Source organism: Rhinopithecus bieti, unplaced genomic scaffold, assembly GCF_001698545.2.
Source record: "Rhinopithecus bieti isolate Rb0 unplaced genomic scaffold, ASM169854v2 scaffold_33065, whole genome shotgun sequence".
In the NCBI taxonomy this organism is placed as follows: Eukaryota; Metazoa; Chordata; class Mammalia; order Primates; family Cercopithecidae; genus Rhinopithecus; species Rhinopithecus bieti.
Genome location: NW_016814114.1, coordinates 388,875 through 409,337, shown reverse-complemented (window position 1 = coordinate 409,337; position 20,463 = coordinate 388,875). Strand labels below are relative to the sequence as shown.

General features: G+C 33.5%; 1 protein-coding gene and 1 pseudogene across 2 annotated transcripts in view; one reads left to right on the top strand and one right to left on the bottom strand.

The window, feature by feature from the left end:
• OLFM3 (olfactomedin 3) overlaps nt 1-20,463 on the bottom strand; it is a 216,318-nt gene that overhangs the window by 71,546 nt on the left and 124,309 nt on the right. The window contains exon 1 of one of the 2 annotated variants that reach the window (XM_017849863.1): nt 3,304-3,366. The exons of the other annotated variant lie outside the window; for it this stretch is intronic. The gene's annotated coding sequence lies outside the window, so the exon portion shown is untranslated. Of the gene's footprint in view, nt 1-3,303; nt 3,367-20,463 lie in introns of those variants that run through there. 2 annotated transcript variants of the gene reach the window in all.
• On the top strand, nt 17,511-18,495 carry LOC108513875 (dnaJ homolog subfamily A member 1 pseudogene; annotated as a pseudogene).

The following is a 20,463-nucleotide window of genomic DNA, read 5'->3' as shown; positions in this document are numbered from 1 at the left end:
GGAGTGAAAGCAGAAGCTCAGAGAACCTGGTGTGTTTGGGAGGAAGGTAAGAAGGTTCATGTCCTTGAATCATAGGAAGGTGAAGATAATAGGTAAGTTCAGAGATGTTGAAAAGAGATGGAACTCGCCATAGAGAAATGCAAATCAAAACCACAATGAGATACCATCTCACACCAGTTAGAATGGCGATCATTAAAAGTCAGGAAACAACAGGTGCTGGAGAGGATGTGGACAAATAGGAACACTTTTACACTGTTGGTGGGACTGTAAACTAGTTCAATCATTGTGGAAAACAGCATGGCGATTCTTCGAGGATCTAGAACTAGAAATACCATCTAGAACTAGCCATCCCATTACTGGGTATATACCCAAAGGATTATAAATCATGCTGCTATAAAGACACATGCACACATACGTTTATTGTGGCACTATTCACAATGGCAAAGACTTGGAATCAACCCAAATGTCCATCAGTGACAGCCTGGATTAAGAAAATGTGGCACATATACACCATGAAATACTATGCAGCAATAAAAAAAGATGAGTTCGTGTTCGTTGTAGGAACATGGATGCAGTTGGAACCCATCATTCTCAGCAAACTATCGCAAGAACANATGTCCTTGAATCATAGGAAGGTGAAGATAATAGGTAAGTTCAGAGATGTTGAAAAGAGATGGAACTCGCCTCAGAGAAATGCAAATCAAAACCACAATGAGATACCATCTCACACCAGTTAGAATGGCGATCATTAAAAGTCAGGAAACAACAGGTGCTGGAGAGGATGTGGACAAATAGGAACACTTTTACACTGTTGGTGGGACTGTAAACTAGTTCAATCATTGTGGAAAACAGCATGGCGATTCTTCGAGGATCTAGAACTAGAAATACCATCTAGAACTAGCCATCCCATTACTGGGTATATACCCAAAGGATTATAAATCATGCTGCTATAAAGACACATGCACACATACGTTTATTGTGGCACTATTCACAATGGCAAAGACTTGGAATCAACCCAAATGTCCATCAGTGACAGCCTGGATTAAGAAAATGTGGCACATATACACCATGAAATACTATGCAGCAATAAAAAAAGATGAGTTCGTGTTCGTTGTAGGAACATGGATGCAGTTGGAACCCATCATTCTCAGCAAACTATCGCAAGAACAGAAAACCAAATACCGCATGTTCTCACTCATAGGTGGGAATTGAACAATGAGATCATTTGAACTCAGGAAGGGGAACATCACACATTGGGGCCTATTATGGTGAGGGAAGAGAGGGGAGTGATAGCATTAGGAGAAATACCTAATGTAAATGATGAGTTAATGGGTGCAGCACACCAACATGGCACATGTGCACATATGTAACAAACCTGCACATTGTGCACATGTACCCTAGAACTTAAAGTATAATTAAAAAAAAAAAAAAAGAAAGAAAAGAGATGGAAAGCCTCATAGGCTATAGGTGCATCAACATATTGGCAACAGGAAGTTAGCAAAGGTGTTTATCAAATGCAGTGGCATGAGCAAATGTATTTGTTTCTTTGATTTAGTCAGAAAACCCAAGTGGTTGAGTGGAGAATAGATCTGGTAAAGTTAGGTGGCTATGGCAAGAGTTCAGAAAATTTACTTTTAGAGGTCTGAAAAAGGCTAATGACTGATGATATATTAAGAAGCTATTTAGGATTGGTTGAATAGGAGAAAATAAAGAGATGAGTGGAAGCTTTAATACATATATGTCTGATTGAAGTAAGTGCTATACTTTTCCTTAGAGGGGATTGGTTTTTAAAACTAAAATTATAGCTTACTTCTCAACTTTAAAAAATAGTGTCCGTAAAAACTATTTATGTAGCTTCCCTGGAAAGATCTCAATTGTTCTGGTTCAATTTCATTTCCTCAGAAGTTAGACTTTCCAAGCTAAATGATGATGAATGATAATTATTCTGTAATGAAACCTCAACTTGGCATCAACAAACAAGACAACATGAAATGGGGATTAAAAGTTTGCCTCTAATTACTGTATTTTAGTAATGAAGATGAACATTTTGGTACTTTTTAGAATTCAAAAGGCTTGTTCTATCATTTTGGCTTCTGTAGAAACGCTACTGAAGTTTGTCTACCACTTTACATCTTAATGGGTACAATGCAAAAAATAAGTTAGTTTTAGACCAAAAAAAGGATTAAATTTTAAAATCTTTAAAAACATATCAACCTAATTTTAATTACATGATTGTAGAACATTTAAAAGCTGATATCAGCTGAAAATTTGTATTTCAGTGAATACTTAAAAATTTTAGAATATACAACTTACATTTTCACGAATTAAGTGAATTGCTAAGATAAGATGAAGTGTATCAAAATGTCACCATAAAACATAGCTACCTTAATATGAATAAACATGAAGAAGATCTGAATGGCTTCATAGAATATGATAATAAACATGTGAGGATGAGAAGAGTTCTGTGTCCTTTTACATTGCCTACAAGCTTCCCTTTTGTTGTTCTTCCTTCTGCATATGTATATTCATTTATAAGAACATAAGCAGGAAAGAAGAGCCTCAAGAAAATCCCAAAAGTGATTTAACATTGTATTCTTGCTGTTTTATATATCACAATTTATTTTGTATGGGAGAAATTGCCTTCAATATATGAAATTCAGGCTCATAAAATGATAGGCTAATAAAATGCAAGCTTTTATATTAAAAATAGAAAAGTATACACATTGTAATACTATCATGTTAGTGATTTGTAGAAGTTGTACAAAATACAGCAACCCTGTAAGGCCTATAGGACCTTAATTTAAGGAAAATGTAACTGGCTCAGGTGGGGGGTGCAAGTATTGCAACTTTTTCATGGTTATGGATACTATGTGGTAGATCTGGGTTTTAATTTTTTTTTATTTATAATGTATTTGTTCTTCCCTAGTATAACAGAATAGTTGAGTACAGAGTCTGTGTTAACCACATGGCCTGTGTTCAAATTCTATTCACACCATTTTCTAGCTTAGTCAAGTTACTAGTAGATCTTTTTTTCAGTTTTCTCTAGTGTAGAATGAAGAAAATAATGGTACTCTGAGAGCTACTGTTTGGTTTAAATGATGCAATACTTGCTCATCATTTAAATTTTGCCAGACCAATTAAACACTAATAAATATTGACTTTTATTGTTATTCTCCAAAAATTTACATTTTATTTATTAAAATAAGTAATCTCCAACTTCAGGATCTAGCAGAGAAAATATTTTGACTATTAAAATGTAATATGATTTCAACATTTAGTTATTCATTTCTTCCTCTTACCTACATTGCTTATTATGAGCAGACTGGCCTGAGAGCAGGAATACTCATCATAGCTTTGTAGTCCTCTAATTCTGTAAGTTGAAAAAATAGATAGGGAACTTTTTAAAATATGTAATACTTTTACAATTAATAGCGGTTTTTGAAAAAAAAACAAATTAATTAAAACAGAATTTTAAAATAGATAATCTCCCCTAGATTGGGAGGAAAAATACTGAGATGGTAGTAAGCAATCTGAAAAAGCAATTAAAATACATTAGAGGAGTGAAACTATTTCTGCCTTTTCTGCCTCTTGACCATGTGGTTTTCAAAGATTAATTCTATTTTGGATGATTTCACATTAGAAAGTAAATAGACACATGTCAAACTAACCCAGAGGGAAGCTGGGAGAAATTCCAATGACTATTACTTGAATTGAACATTGTACCCACCACTAAAATGCTAATTTACTTTGGCTGTACAGCTAAAGCTATCCATGTCTGGAATGGAAGATCTAGTAAGTACCTTGATCATTTTTGCCTGAACCGCAGTCACCTGTTGCTATGGTCAATTTCTACTCTGTATCTTCACAATATAGTAAGAATTCTAATAATATAATAATAATTGTAATAGTAACAACAGTGACAAATATTTATTGAGCATCTGTCAAATGTCTGGTACTATGTATATAATTTTGATATATACTAAATAATTTGATCATTACAGATATTGAGGCAAGTGTCAACCTGTTACCCACATTCAGTATTTTTAAGTAAGGAGTTTGAGACTCAACAACATTAAATATCTTGCCCAGGGCCACACAGTGTAACTGGTATTATTTTATCTCAAGTGTTAGATCTGTTGCTCTGTGTTGTGATACTGTTTGAGGTATTGAATGGAGGGAGAAAGCAGATTATCTGCAAATCTAACTTTAAGAAATAGGAGCAGGGATCTAGGCTCATCTTCCCCAAATGGCTAAGTAGTTTCCAACTGGCCAGCTGGAATTTTCCCATCTTGATTTAAGTGAGCAGACATTACACTGAAAGTCATTGCAGAATTCTAAATCCTAGCTTCTCTTATTTGTGGATTAGACTTTCTGAGTCACAATGACTATGAATCCCCTCATGACTAACAATTTCATTAAGTAGAATTATTTCTGACCTCATAGTCCTAGGTAAAATCCATTTAAAGATATTAGTTTATGAAAAAGTAATTAAATTCACTGTTAATGAAGAAAAATTAAATGATTCTGTATAAACAGAATTTTAAAATAGATAATCTCCCCTAGATTGGGAGGAAGAATACTGAGATGGCAGTAAGCAATCTGAAAAAGCAATTAAAATACATTAGAGGAGTGAAACTATTTTATATGATACTGCGATGGTAGATACATGTCATTATATATTTGCCAAAATCCATAGAATATACAACACAAATTCTACTGTAAATTGTGGAGTTTAATGTTAATGCATTAGTATTGGCTAATCAATTATAATAAATGTAACATCTTAATGCAAGATGTAAATAATAGGAGAAACTATGTGCATGTGTATGGAATAGAAGGAAGATATAGGAACACTAATTTCTTTGTAAGTCTAAAACTTCTTTAAAAAATAAAGTCTGTTAATTAAAAAAAATAAAATGTATATTCTAGGACATAGGATGAGTTAAATAGAAAATAAAATGTGCATACAAGAAGTGGTTATCTACAGTCCCTATGCTGAACTTAAGAGTATCATTTCAAATATTCTATTTTGTCTGTCATCAGACCACTTGTCTCCATTTCAAAGTCATATCAAGAGCTCAAAATATGTATGCATGGAATTGAGTTGGAGAATGTCATCAAGTCTTATACCTAACTTCCAGTAATCTTGCTGGAATTGCCCTGACAGTTTTAAAACAACTACAAGAAAAGACTTCAACACTATCATTTAAGTGGATGTCACAAAGTAGATTTCAGTTAAATAACAAAATGATTTAACTTTCCTTGAAAAACAATTTGCACAAAAAAATGAGGAAACTATTTACATAAATGACTGGCTTGCTCACGCTAAAAGAGAATTTATCAGAATTCTGTGGCAGATTCAGTTTTGCACTCTTAATTTATTTACAGTACTTCAGATTAAAGAATTTCACAACATAAGAATGTTGTAAATATTTAAGAGATGATGCCTTAGATCAGCAATTCCTAAGGACCTCACTGTTTAAAATTTATTTTTCTCTTATACTTAAAATGAAGATTGGGATTGTTTATAAATATTCATTTCATGGATATCTTCCCACAACTCTCTTCTTACAGCAGGAGCCACCTGCTTTGAACAGCCTTAGAGTGCAAACCATACTAAAAGGAATTGGCAAATGCCAGAAGACAGTGGTGTTAAGTGTTGGCTGGCTTCTTAAGCTCCCTCCTCCATACAGCAAGTCCAAAAGTGCCTAGGCGATGAGCACTCAGAGAAATGGTGGCTCTTGGGCCACTACATACCTATATTCTGTAAAATGCTTTTACAAAATTATTGTTTCTAAAGTACTTCTATATCTCTGGGAGGAAAAGTATCTAAAAAAATTACTCCTACATTCAGAAATTTAGAGCAGTCAATTTAATAGCTCTAGTTCTGTTACTTGGTTTGTATTTGTTTGCTTTAGAATAAAAACCAGTTTAAGTCTGGCCAAAATAAGAGATTATTTTAGCATTAAAATTCCAAATTAAATATTGTCATTTATCTAGCTTATTAAGCTTTTCTCTATTTTATTTTTTATTTTTTAATAATCATCCTACCTGAATTCTATATGTTAAAATCATTTAGAAGACTGCATGGTGGTTTTTCCAGGGTTTTAGTACAGGTTGTAACAAATCACTGTGCCATATAATTGCGTTCATATTGTCTTGTAAATGTCAGTATCCTAAAGTGGGATGGACACAAGGTTTGCAATCACTATATCTCAATTCCTTATCTAGCTCCGTCATCCTCTTAGGTGTATCACTTGGGTTATAATTTCAGTTTGTCTAGAAAAAGAGAGTCCAACCTATTCACACAATATCTGAAACATACTTGTTGGTGAACGGATCCTTCACTGAGCCATTTTGAAGAACAAATAAGCTTACAGATGAAAGTTTCTTTGTACACAGTAAAGTAGTATGCAAATATGTTGTAAAATATTCAGATAGTTGCAATATTTGACTAATAGTAAATATACAAACCATGGTTATTTCTAATTTGCTGATCATTTGAAGAAGTTTGGATTCGAAAGTTGAAACTTTTAGCCCAGCGGTTCATTTAAGATAAAGCTTTAAGAGTGACACCATCAGTATCTATTAGGATAACTAGATTCCTCTCTTTCCATTACTTCTTCCTCATTCCTGAAGGACTTCTTGATACCAACAAGTTTTATCCCTTGACTACTATTTTATAATAGTAAAGAGATCAGGAGATCAAAATACAGAACATGTATTTTGTTTGATTAAACATGTTCCAATTTTGTTGAAACTGATATTACATATCAGAAAACAATTTTTCAATGAGCTGTATTTCCAAAACAACACTATTACATAAAATAAACAGCATCATCAGAAGTTACTTTTGTATATTTTAATTTTGTGAGACAATGTTGCATAAGAATTTTGGAATAGGAGAAGAAAGAGGGAATGATAAATAGGTAAAACCTACTCTGGACTTTTAGTGTTTAGTGTTACGTTCATTATCAACCTTTTTTTAAACTAAATGTAAGAGTAAGTTTAATGTGTACAATCTTACTAAAATGATCTTAGTCTAAGTATTTAAAGTCCCTTAGTTGTTAACATTGTGTTTAAATATTTAGTCTTTAATGAAGCATCTTTTTTCAAATTTTATTTTACAGCACATCTTTTATTAAAGCTTAGTTGTAACTTTAATATCATTATGATAAAGTCTTAGTATTATTCAGATTCCCTTAGAGTTTTAGAGTTTGCTAGATAAGTTTTCTTTTCTATTTGATACTTATAAAACTGGCTTAGGATATGTATGGCTGATGGCATCACCTTAGATACAGCTCACAAAGTGGAAGGACTTCAGGAGCATACTCTTGAGACACAACGGGAATTTAAGTGCCTTCTCAACCACATGTCCTAGAGAAGCTACAACTAGGCACTAAGACTTTCATTTCAATGCAAGACCTTGAGACTCTGAAAACTGAAAAATCTTTGGAAAGACCCAAAGCTGGGTTTATGTCTTAGAGACATTTATCAGAGAAGTGTGGGTACTATTTTTTAATTAATGTGATGGTGGTTAGATTGTTTTATCTCCATTGTTGTGTTAATGGTCATATGCTTCATTTTTGGATATTGGGTGGTAGGCAGTGATGACGCAGCACACTGAACTAATTTCTCCGAACTGCTCTGTGTGGACCCCATCAGTGCCAGAGGAAGCACATGTAAACTTACTATGTAGAGTCCACAAAACACGCAGGCACTCATATATGTTGGGTCACCCATTAAACTGGTCACATCAGAGGGAAGGTAACTTTCATAAGCTGATAAATTTGTATTCTACATCAGCTACAGTGATGAATACTGATGGCATCTGTAGCACTGAGGCTCTAACACTGGCTTGAGATTAGTGGTTATAGGAAGCAGTAGGGGTAGAAATAATGGAGACAAGATTCCAGTATTGACCTGGGCTCATGCCGGAAGCCATTACCTGTGAGCTAGTAGCAGCCTTAGTTGCCATGCATCTTCTGGGTCCATCTTTTGAGCAATGGCAACAGAGTTCTAGGAAGCAACTCACGATGGTGGCAAAAAATCTTACTAGACAGCTCTACAAGACAGAAGCAACCACAGTCCTCGAAAACTAATGAATAATTAGCCTTGGTACAAATGTGTGCAATTCAGATCAGCTATAGTTCAGTTGGCAGAGAGCAGTTGTAGAAATAGCTTTTAGGTGTGTACCTCATCATGGACTTCAACCAGTAATCATTGCCCCTTAGAGAAATCATATGAGCTGCAAAATATTTGTAACTGAACCACATTTGGTAACATATTGACCACCAATGCTTGTGAAAGTTCTGAGGAATATCACCAAGGGAGGGAAGCAGAGAAGGGATAATTTGGAATGAGCTGAATTATCACCTCAGCTTTGAGATTGTACTAAAGTTAAAGAAAAACTATGAACCTTATTCAGAGGATGCCACAGAGTCTCAGTGGATTGTTGTATCACCCTTTTGTCAAGGACTAATGAGAATCAATTTTTTGCTTAAAACACAGGAAACATGGATTGATTTTCTTAAACACTACATTTTTTTCTTTCAATGTCAATTTTTATGACATTATTTATACATGCTACTGACTATATAGCATAGTTTGAATCTGAACTTCCAAATGTATTTATAGTTCTTCCTATTCTTGATCATACCTCTATCTTATATAAATGAGAAATTATTCCTTACAATAATAATTTTCTCTCAATTCAATATTTCAGCTGTTTTGCTATATCTTAAATTATTTGATGCTGGGCTCTATATCATTTCTTCTTCTGTTTGTAAAAGATTTTGTTTGATATTTGTTTGGTATTTTTTATGTCTTACTTAATGAGCTATTTTGCTTTTTGATGCCATACATTGGGTCTGGGTCAAAAATCATGTATTCCTATCTTTCATAATGGCTGGAATATTACTAATTCACTTAATATAAGTGGATTTATATAGAAGCCTAGATTTAGCTGTGGATTGATTGAATGCCCTTTTGGTAAATGTAATTCTGAATAGCAAATAGCCAAATGTCTTTTATTCTGTATTCAGGAAATTTTAATTTAAGGAAAAGTGACGCAAGGTTTACTTGGTAAATGCATTTTCTGAATTTCATAAATATTCTGAGTCAGTAGTCACTCCTTTATGAATTTGTAAGAGGCCAAATAACACCCCAAAATAAAGTTTCTCTTAAACTACATTCTTATTGTAAAGGAAAATAGCATGTAATTGATGAAAAATCTCACAAAACATTCTTTCTTCCATCTCCTAAAACTAGGATTATAAAAGAGCAGCTGTACAACAAGCATTCAGACCTTTCACTGTCAGAAATGCCATCTGTTTTTCTGTACTTTTGCCTAAATAGTTAATAATTATGTCTAGACATCTGATAAAAACACAAAGAGATTAACCATTTCTTCACTGATTACAACTTTAGAAATTAACCTCATGAAAATTCACACCACATAACATAATTTAATTAGTTTTATTTTAAATACAGATAATGAAAATTTAGTCATGAAATACACACACACACACACTCACATATGACATTCATTTGATTTTAAGATACCATTGAGTATAACATGCGAAATTAAAATGAAAATTAATGGTGTTTTGGAAAACTACATGAGTATTGATTATATAACAATCAAATTTTCAAAAATACTATATCCAAAAATTTATGTATGTCAAAATCAAAAAAAACAACAAAACAACAGTGTATTACTTCTACCCCTTAATGTAAGCTGCACGGTATATATATATATTATATATATACTATATAAAGATAAAAAGATTAAAAGAAGTTTTCTAGTTCTGCTATTGTTATATAGTCATATATAGAATATCCACATATATTAGATTAGGGTAACTAAAATTTGCCAAACAAATCTTTAACTAAGCCACCTTTCATGTCTATGCAAACCCAAGTCAGTATATCTTGCCAATCCTGCTGCCAGGGCTGCCTATAAGATAGTATTGATCCGGATCCTTGAGAACTCCTGGAACCTGGAGAACTGCTTTTTCTGTCAGGACACCACTGCCAGGACAACACTGATGTAAGCCTGACAGGGCATGATAAGTTAAAGTGAGAGATGGTTGCTATGAGTTTTACATCTGCTTCATTTTGGTGCAGAAGACCACAATCTAGATAGACTCTTGGGCAGCACCAAATGACACTGCCCCAGATGTAATTGCCAGTAGTGAGTAAACCTATGAAGGTTTGACCAACCTCAACAAGGCAGGGACAGCTGCCAAGGATGGTGAAGTCCAGGAAATCATCTGGTGTTTTATGAAGTCCGGTCTCCTGAGAAGGAGACTGATCACCTGTTTTACAGTAACAACAGTAAGGTTAAAGTAGACATGAAAAATAAAATTGTCTCCCATTTTGACAGTTCTATCTTTCATATCTACTTACCCCAAATAATCTAGTCAGAATGGCTCTGGGCATAGTTCCTTAGTTCAAGGCTTTGGGTAGTAGTTTGTTTACCAAAGACCTTCTTGAGTGAAAATAGGAAGGAACTAAGACATGACCAATGAAGATCAAGTGAGCCTAAGGTTACTTCTATCAGTCAATCTTACTCTGCAAAACTGTCTCAGGTGGCTGTCATTTTTCCAGTGGAATAGAAGATGAAGGTAATGGGTATTACAGTTTTAAAAAAATCAATGGTTTTAGCTTGACTCCTGGAGGAGCCTGGTTAATATCAAACCTGAATATTTGCCTGCTTATATTTACTGTTATATATATACTATATATAATATATATACATATATACAACTTCTATACTATATATACACACACATATATATACACACACATATGATTCAAAAATATGGAAATTCAGATTTCTACTTCCAATTAAAATAATATAGTCATAAAATATTTCAAGCCATTTCTTATTCCACTGTGGTATAAGCTCCCTAAGTAGTAGGAGGAGTACCTCCTACTGTATATTTCAGAATCCCTTTCTTCCTTATCAATATGTGTCTGTGACATCCCCTTAATGTCGTTGATAATGTCCAATTACGTGTTTCACTGCATCACTTTTCTAAGGCATGTTCTAGTTACTTGGCTTTTCCACCTGGGTACAATATCAATTTTAGTATAATTACCTGCCTCTCTTTTTCTTTCCAGAATAGTATGAAAAAGAACTGATGTGCAATTAATAATTATTATATCTATTTACATACATATAATTGCATTTTTACATTCTCAAGAATGTATACTTTTAGAGTTACTGTTTACATGTGTACAAGACAAACGTCTTCAGAGTTAAATACATCCATGACATTCATAATATTTAGAATAATAAACATTAAGAGTAAAGGACAAGAGAGCAGGTTCCATCTGACTTTCCAAAGGGAAATAAAAACTTGCTATCTTTGTTTTTTTTTTTTTTTTAATCCTGATCTGTATTGATTCTCACCATCTTTTAAGCCACTATCACCAGGAGTCTTGAAAATATGGGAGAAAGTTTGGGCTTATTCATCAACATTCGGTCACAGCACCATCAATGATCTAGAAGAATCTGCACTTTCTTTGACTTCTTAGATCTTCTGTTTTCTATCCCCATCTATGGACTTTCTGGAGTCCCAGACCTCTCCCAACATCCTCTCCATTTTCCTGGTCCCCTTGGGATTTCCCTCTTTACTAAGAAAAGTCATTACATGAGAATTTAAAGTAAAAGGAAGGTGAGGAATCTAAAGCTGGAGAATTTAGTGCCAGCAAAGGATGGTTTAATGTTTTCTGAAAGAGATTGACTAAAAATGTCAAGATAACAGGAGAAATAGCCTCTGTTAACTAAGAGGCAGCAGATAAGTTCCCAGACACCCTTAAGAATATTGTTGAGAAGAAAAGACAGCTTTCTGAACCAGTTTTTTTTAATGCAGAGAAAAGTGTCCTATTCTGAAAACAAAACAAAACAAAACAAAACAGACAAAAAATGCCACAAGGGACATATATTAGTAAGGAAGAGAAGCGAGCACCAGGATTTAAGACAGAAAGTAATAGGCTAATTGTAATGTTTTGTGCAAATGCAGTCAGTTTATAATCATGACTGCCTTTATCTATAAGGCTGTTAATCCTAAAGCCTTCAAAGCAAAAGATAAACACCAGCTGCCAGTCTTTTGGTTGTACAATAAGAAGGCCTGGACAATGAAAATCCTTTCTCTGGAATGGTTCCTTTGATACTTTGACCCTGAAGTCAGGAAGTACCTTGTTAGTAAGGGATTGACTTTTAAAGTTCTTTTGATACTGCACAATGCCTGTGGCCACCCAGAATCCCATGAGTTCAATATCAAAGACCTCTAAGTGTTCTAATTGCTCTGAAACACGTTTCTAATTCAGCCTGTAGATCAGAAGGTCATAAGAACCTTCAAGGCTCATTACACTTGTTACTCTATGGGAAGTATTTTCAGTGCTATGAAAGTGAACCCCAAAAGACAGAACACCATGAAATTCCATTGAAGATGTCACTGTTCTTATAGAAAAATCCATGAAAGCCATCAGATTTCTGCTGGAGAAAATTGTCCATATGTTGCACATGTCTACACAGGATTTACAACAGAGCCAGTCAGGAAAACTATGAAAGAGATTGTGGATATGAAAAAAAAGGTGATGAATACAGGGTTTCCAGCTATAGATTTTGTAGACGTTCAAGAGCTAGTAGACACCACACCACAGGAATTAACAGAAGACCACTTTATGGAGATGGGAGTTTCAGAACCAGAGCCAGGTAACAGACAGAAAGTTTATGATTATTCAAGACTTCCTTTGCTTTTTATGACATGGGCCCTTCCATGATACAAGCACTGAAGTAAAGTAAATGATGGAAAAGGAAAATATGGAAACATTTTAGATAAATGAAAAGCAAAAGTCAGAAAGAAATTACGATGTATTTTCATAAAGTGACATGTAGAGTGCCTGCCTCTCCTTTCTCTCCTTCCATCTCCCTCATCTCTTCTGCCTCCATCATGGAGACAGCAAGACCAGCCCCTTTTTTTCCTTTTCCTTCTCAGCTTAATCAATGTGAAGATAATGAGGATGAAAACTTTTATAATGATTCACTTTCACTTAATGGATAGTATATAAATTTTCTGTTTTCTATGTTTTTCTTAATAATATTTTCTTTTCTCTAGCTTACTTTGTCATAAAAATACAGTATATGATACACATAACACACAAAATGTGTGTCAATCAATGCTTTATGCTACTGGTACGTCTTCTAGTCAACAGTAGGCTATTAGTTACGTTTTGAGGGAATCAAGAGTTACACATGGGTTTTTGACTGCACAGGGCATCAGCACCCCTAAGTCTCTCATTGTTCAAGGGTCCAGTGTACATGTATAGATATTAGTGACAAAGGAGGAGGTGTGTAAACACTCAATTAATATTTTATAATAAGTGATGTAAAAGCTTCAGTTGAATTTTTGAATATTCAAGCTTGAGCTTAATTTGGAATATGAGCAAGAGGGAGTACATACAAAAACAAAGGTGTTTGTCTTTTAAAAAATGTTTAACTTTCTCCTTTTGAGTTCATGCAAAATGAGAAGGTTCCGCCCTCTCCCCGCAACCACCCAAGATTTGAAATGTGTAAGAAAAGAGAGGCGAGGGAGGAGAAAACATACATGGTATGAAAAAAAAAATGTAATAAAAAGTAGAAAGATTTAAGTTAACTAATACTTAATTTTAAATTGTTCATTTTATAGAAGTGCAGCTCAACTTTTGGCTCAGACATTATGCAATGATACATAAAAGTCTCGGGGAGGGAGGAGGCCGGCTGGTAGGTAGGTGGAGGGTGATAATTTTGTATGTACATAAAATAAAGTGGTGATATTTCTCATCCAGTTCAGTCACAAGGCAAAGGAAAAAAGTGAAGTGAGACTGGAGGGGGAAGAAGCAGGATCCAAGGCATAGCATGTTGGCTTGGGGGAACCAGCCCCTGGCTACTGCAGCCATTCCAGCTAGGACATCAGACATGTGAGTGGGGACACTAGTTAAGATGATTCCAGGTGTTATCTGACTGCAGTTGCATGAAAGATCTCCAAATAAAAACCACATAGCTGAGGCAAACCAATCCACAGAGCTGTAAGACAGACAATTAAAAAATCACCATATGAAGCCGTGAAATTTTGGGATGGTTTGTTGCACAGCAATTGATTATTGGAACAAACTCCTTTACCAGATTGCTAATGAGACCATATTTTCTCCTTGTTGATTCTTTCCAATTTATTCATCAAACATTTATTAAGTGTTATCTCCTATGACAGGCTCTGGGTATAATAAGGTAAATAAAATATCATACTTTCCTCCAATGGACTACCCTCAGTTATATAATTGTTTCTCTTGAAAAATCTTAAGAGGGGAATTAATGGATATTTTAGTATTTGCTATCAGAACAATTAGTTAATACTCTGTAATAAGTTAATTTGACCCTTTTTTCTCAAATTATCTGCAGAAAATTTTGTTTTCTTGAATAAATTATAATGCATAAAATATAGATATAGGTGAAATATTTTTATAACCTCTTGGTGAGTGAGGTTATGCAAATATCAGGACACAAAAAGCCATGAATCAAAAAATTTAAAGATTTGACTCCATGAATGGAAAAAAAAAATATTGTGGCAGTAAACATAATAAACACAATAAAAGAACAAACATTTGAAAGAAAAGAATTCTATATCTGTGACTACTTGGATGTAGTATAAGTGAAAAAAGGAGGATAATCTTTGTGTACAATAATATGAACAACCTTAAAACACAATTATGCCTATAGAGATACATACATATACACAGAAAGATAAAAATAATCTAGAAGAAAACTACTGTGATGAAATCTTGCTACAATTAGGAGTGATATTAGTTTCAATTTACTTTTTAGACTTTTCTATAATTTCTGAAATTTTTATAATAATTGTCATTGGTTTTCTAATTCTGCAAAAGAATATATCACAGTCAACACGAAAATATCACAATGAGTCAGGAATTTTGTGACTTCTTTAAGAAGGTATTAGTTGATTATCCTTCTAATCAAGGTAAAACTTTGTTTCTGATATCTGTATAAAAGACTTAATTATTTCCCATGCTTATTCACCAAAGGTCATTATGCAGAAAAAAAATTAAACAAACAAAAATGACTACATGAAGTAGTACTGAATATAATGAATATCCTGAGTTCTAAAACTCAATGAAGAAAGAACTTCTTGATTCATTGTTTAAATGATTATAAAAATGAAATTCAAGAAATAATTTGGGAATATTTGAATACTAATAAAAAGATGTAATAGTTCAGCAAATTGAAGACAACAGAATGGATTAACATTGTTGGAAAAAATTAGCCTTCAAACAGCAAATATTTCCACTTTTCAGCAGATACCATTGTCCTTCATGCCTTATGCAATATAGCCTAACCAAATATTTAGATAATCTGGGAATTCAATTTAATGAAACAGCCTCTTTTCCCATACATTATTAGTAATACATTAGTTTTCACAGTGATTTAGCAAATTTATCTTTCTAGTTATTTTGGTTGAACTAATGTTAGCACCCTGCAGATTGTTCTTGGTGTGAGAGAATATTTCTTCCACTCAGGCCTCAGAGTTTGGCAGCATTTAGCTAGAGATTTTAAATTTGCACTAGTTAATTCATCCCATGAATCATTAACCTAGTATAAAAAATAAACAGTGACTTGGGTTAAGCACAGCAATTTAAATATTTTGCAGAGATTCAGGAGATATTTAAAATGGTCAGTAGTTTTGAAGGAAATAATAGTATATTTTGTCAAGTATTCCAGATAAGGGAGGTAGATACTATATGAATAACATGCTAGTTATTACTGTATGAATATTTAAAAAAAGCAATAAAAATAAAATGTAAGCACTAGAAGAATAATCAAAAATACCGATGAGCTGCTAATCACTGTTAGTCATAGGAAGCACGGTTTTGTTTGTTTTCTTAAAATATGGACCACTTTCTTGTATAGTATCGCATGTTTGAGATACTACTGAATGTTTCACTGAATGTTTCATATTGTGATAAATATTAAAGACTAGTAATTATATGCATTAGATTATCTACAGTAATGTCATTTTTCATAGACAAGCATGGTGCTTAGCTATTAAAGAAAATAAATGTTAGTGGCCAAATCTCCAATGTGTATAGGCAAAGCTATTTACATTTAATACTCATTACTGATGTTTAAAATTTCAGGTTTAATATGGACATTATTTACCATGAAAATCATAAAGTGTAGTAATATTTCGCTATGCATTCATTAGAATTATATGGAATTGCCATTTTTAAAAGATATAAATGTTGAACATGACCAGTATGATACGCATTTATCTAATACTTAGTTCTCCCCAAATCTTAAACTTGTCTTTAGGTACACTGTGGATTGTAGAATTAGGCATACTGAACAACATTTTAAATTTTTTAATGTGTAAACTTAATTGTATAAAGCTTGAAGTTCTTTGTTAGTTCAAGCTTCATATTTTCTATGGCCCTGCTGGACAAGAATGAAATTAAACTCTGCCCTGTGTGAGACTTTATTAATTTTGATAATAAATGTTTCTGCAATTTATTTTTCCTGTTTACACTATACAGTTGTGCCAAGCAAGAGATGTATTGTACTGGTTCTAGTCTCACTTCTGTGATGACTAGAGCAATCTGGAGAGATAATAAAGCTTTTGTATTCCCCAAAAACCCTTCTAACAACAAGCTGGTGAATATAAGAGATCCCAGCAGATAGCCAGTCAAATTTAAGCTTCTCTACAAAGACTTCATCTATAGAAGCTTATGAGCAGCAACAACTGAACAGCAGTCTTTGAGATCTGCGCATGTGTCTAACAAACATATTTTCCTAATTCCTTTTCAAACATTAAATCTTAGTAGAAAATATGGTCACTCTTTAACAAATTTTAAGAAATGACTTTAAACAATCTGATTTACAATATGTTTGCTTCTCTTTTCTCCTCCTTTCTCCTCTCCCATTGCTGCCCTTTCCCTCCCTTTTCTTTGTTCTTTTCATTTTAATGTGCAAGGCTATTAAAGAAACTACATTATTTTGCCTACTTATACTTTAAAAATGGTGAAAAATTTGCACTGAATTCAAAGTTTAGCCACCATTGTGGCTGATGCCCAACTCTTCTTTTCTTCTTTGCTGTAAGCATTATCATAGCCTCAGCAAAGAAATCCACAGAGGCTGGCAAACAGGCTCTCTCCAAAAGAGAATGTGTTTGTAAACAAGTGTTTGTCCTCTCTATTCAACCTTTACCTATTCAAAATAAAAGCTAACTCTGTTCATACTTTGCTATAAATTTTACTCTTAATATTTTTGGTGAAAGATAACAGGATAAGTAGGATTTGAATTTTTTCAAGTAGATTGTATGGTAACATTTATATTCATTCATTTATTCATTCTAATCAACCTCAGTTCCTGAATCTTTGATCTTTCTTACAGGTGAAAGGATTCTTAATGTCCATGTGAGCCAAGTTTTGGTTTCCGAAGAGGAAGAAGGATGCAGACTAAAAGGAAAGGTAAAAATGTTGTACACCAGCTCTCAGTAACGGTAGAAGATTTTTTGATGCTGCAACAAGAAAATGGGCTCTGCAACATAATGTGATTTGTGACAGATGTGAAGTCAGAGGTGCAAAAAAGAAAAATAGAACAGCACAGTGTTGTCCTAATTGCTGAGGTATTGGAATGCAAATAAGAATTCATCAGATAGAACCCAGAATGGCTCAGCAAATTCAAGCTGTGTGCATGGAAACCCAGGGCCATGCAAAACAGATCAGTCCTCAAGATAGATGTAAAAGCTGCAATGGAAAGAAGATAGTTTTGGGAGAAGACAGTTCTAGTAATTCATATTGATAAAGCATGAAAGACGGCCAGAAAATAACATCCCATGATGAAGGAGACCAAAAACCAGGACTGGAGCCAGGAGATATTATCATTGCGTTAGATCAGAAAGACCATGCTGTTTTTATTTGACAAAGAGAAGACCTTTTCATCTATATGGACATACAGCTGGTTGTAGTATTGCATGGCTTCTGAAAACCAATATCCACTCTTGACAACCGAACCATAGTCATCATCTCTCATCCAGATCATGTTGTCAAGCATGGAGCCATCAAGTGTATGTTAAATGAAGGCAGGCCAATTTATTGTAGACCACATGAAGAGGCACTTAATCATCGAATTTAAGGTAAACTTTCTTGATAATGGCTTTCCCTTTTTTGACAAACTTCTTGCTGGAAAAACTCCTACCCAAGAGGAAAGAAGTAGAAGAGACTGATGAGATGAATCAAGTAGAATTGGTGGACTTTGATTCAAATCAGGAAAGACAATGCTGATGCCACTACAATGGAGAAGCAAATGCAGGACTATTACAATGGAAAAGCATGAAGGTGATAAACATCATTTCAGAGCTGTTCAGTGTCAAACCTTTTAAGCGGACCAGTGATAACACACGCTGCTGGCATCTTATGTGCAGTAGTGAATGAGCAGAGGACTGTAATCCTAATATGCTCACTACTTGCTACTGTTTTGTTTTACTATTCAACTAGAGTAGTGTTTTAAAAATTGAAAGAAGAATAAATACAAATTTTTAAAAAGTTGACAAGGATGAGCATGGCCAATAAAGCTCTCTCCACTTTCGCAACAAATAGTTTTAAATTTGGTTTCCAGTGTAAGTTAATAGAAGGTATAACACAGAGAGCCATCAATACAAAGTGCTCTATTAGTGAGATGCCAGAAGAGAAGTGATTATTCCTAATTATTATCTGATATTTTATAAAACGATCTCTTTTGAGATACTAAATATATACTGAGGATCATAAAATTGTAAGCATATAAATTATCTCATTTAGTAAATCAGTGAGACTATTTAATCCAGATAATTTAAACACTAAGAATACTTTTATTTTCCAGTAGATTGACTTTTACTTATTTTACTTATTTTCTTTTGCATAAATTCAAAGGGAATTACATTTTTTCAGACCATGTCATTTAAGATTTCCAATTTTAAAGAAAAATAGAGTATTTGGCATAATGAATGTCTATTTTACTATTTGTCTTTAGGTCATATGTAATTTTTCCTCTTAAAGTTTATTTTAAATGTGTTTTACAGTCCAATAAAGGGAACACTAACACAGATTGTAATTGTATTTCAGTAATTTAAACTATTCATTCTATAACTGTGTAACCTTAAGCACCTTTAACACAAATTATATATATTGAAATGACAGGTTCCTTCTTTAAGCTTTCCATTAGCATGTTTGGAAATATTTTCCCTACATGGAGCTTAAGCATGTTATTTGTGGCATGGAAGCACCTGAGAGATTTCTTTGGTTCACAACACTCAGGACACAGCGGACATGATCCCAGCAATGAGCTATTCACCTTGTATAAAGAGAATAAATATAATACTAATAAATGTAAATACCCTGCCTACTTTCAAGCCAGCTGGAATTTGAGTGACTAAATAAGACAAATGGGCTTAGGTTTAACGTGTTTATTTTTAAACCCTTTCTGAGGGTCATTATGCCCTTGTGCATGTTGTATAACCTTTATTTCTAACCGCAATGGGACTTAGTTCTCCATCAGTTTTACCATAGCTTTGGACTAAATTCCCTATTTGTTTATTTGTTTACAATCTATTGTCTTTTTTCTGTTGCACTCTACTAGAATCCCAAACCTCCACTTATCTCTGTTGCTACAGCTAAGTTAAGCATATCAGCACACTCTGACAAAATTACTTTTAAACTGGGATTTTGACCTTAGACTTATGTGCTATTCTACCTTGGTAAAGCTCAAGAATACACACACACACACACACACACACACACACACACACACGATTATATTAAAATACACCTAAATTCCATGTTTCATTAATCATTTTCCATGAATTTTATATTAATCTTGTGCATCAATGAGAGCTTTTAACAATTTCCTTTTCTGCTTTTGAAACTTCGGTCATCTCATATTCAACCCATTTTGGACCTTTGATCCATATCAAGATAGCCTGTGAAGACTGTTGAACTGTTTGGCAAGGTCTCCAAAGCAGTGGTTTACAAATTGTGTGGCTTCACTCACATTCATTAAATTAATGTTCAATTAATTTAATGGGCTGTGAACAGACTTAAAATTGAAATAGAATAGAATAAAATAACTCATATTGAATTTTTTAATTTTATATTACACTGAAAATGAAAACTTGTAAATTTTCAGTGTACGCATGTGTATGTATATGCTTGTGGTAAATATATTACTTTCTTTACTTACTTTGGTTTGTATTTGAAAAGTTTTAAAGCCTAGAGCAGGATTTCTAATGGAAGAGTTACCAAATAATCCATTTAAAACATAGGTAATATAATAATAATAATAATAATAATAATAGTAGTAGTAGTAGTAGTATGTATATTATTTGCTTATAACGATTTATGTAATAAAATATACATGTACAAAGT